At 35.3% G+C, this 725-nt stretch overlaps 1 long non-coding RNA gene across 1 annotated transcript; it reads right to left on the reverse strand.

Moving 5' to 3' along the window:
• Position 1: 1 nt before the first annotated feature.
• On the reverse strand, positions 2 to 695 carry LOC107682385 (uncharacterized). Its single transcript, XR_001633473.1, has 2 exons — positions 491 to 695; positions 2 to 287 (listed from the first exon to the last, which is right to left on the reverse strand). It is a non-coding gene; the product is annotated as an uncharacterized LOC107682385 (long non-coding RNA).
• Between the last annotated feature and the right edge of the window lie 30 nt (positions 696 to 725).

The following is a 725-nucleotide window of genomic DNA, read 5'->3' on the forward strand; positions in this document are numbered from 1 at the left end:
GTTATTTATGTCACTGATGGTGCAGGTGACTATTTCAACATCAAACCATTTCTTTGTATTAACGATGACATTGTGAATTCTTATAAACTGTGAAGTGTCAGTAGAAAATTCAACATTCCCTGTTGTGATATTTTCATTGGGCACACGTTCATCCTTCACTTTACATGATACTGAAGTGTCTTGCACTGTATTTCTTACATCTCCAGAAACAACAGCTTGCAAGACAATTTTATCATTAACAAAAAGGTCTTTCTGAATTGGTGGCTTCATTGTCAGTGACAATTTATCTACAAGGGAGAAAGAAAGTAAATATTACTTAATGTGTAAACTTGGTGTCATCCGTGATATAAATATCTAATATGTGTATATCTGTGAATTGGGATCAGTTTGAAGGAGTGTCTCTTTGTGTGAATTTGAAATAGAAGTTAAAGTGTGAACTAGAGAGAGCAAATCAACATTAGAAATCTTCAATAATACACGACAGATTTACTTTTTAGGGTTGTTACAGGAACCAGGGTTGGATTTCTTGGACTCCCTGCAATTAAAACAATGATTACATCCAGTGAAACTGTGGAGGACATCCAATACTTTGCAAACGTATGTACACATATGTAGGGTGATCTGGCGGTGGAGCTAGCAACATACAGGTGAAAGCAGATAGGTCATGAAAAGCAACAACAAAAAAAAAAACGGTTCAACATGCCTTTTTAAGCAAGCAAATGAAA

Source organism: Sinocyclocheilus anshuiensis, unplaced genomic scaffold (genome assembly GCF_001515605.1).
Source record: "Sinocyclocheilus anshuiensis isolate Anshui unplaced genomic scaffold, SAMN03320099.WGS_v1.1 C32145990, whole genome shotgun sequence".
Classification (NCBI taxonomy): Eukaryota; Metazoa; Chordata; class Actinopteri; order Cypriniformes; family Cyprinidae; genus Sinocyclocheilus; species Sinocyclocheilus anshuiensis.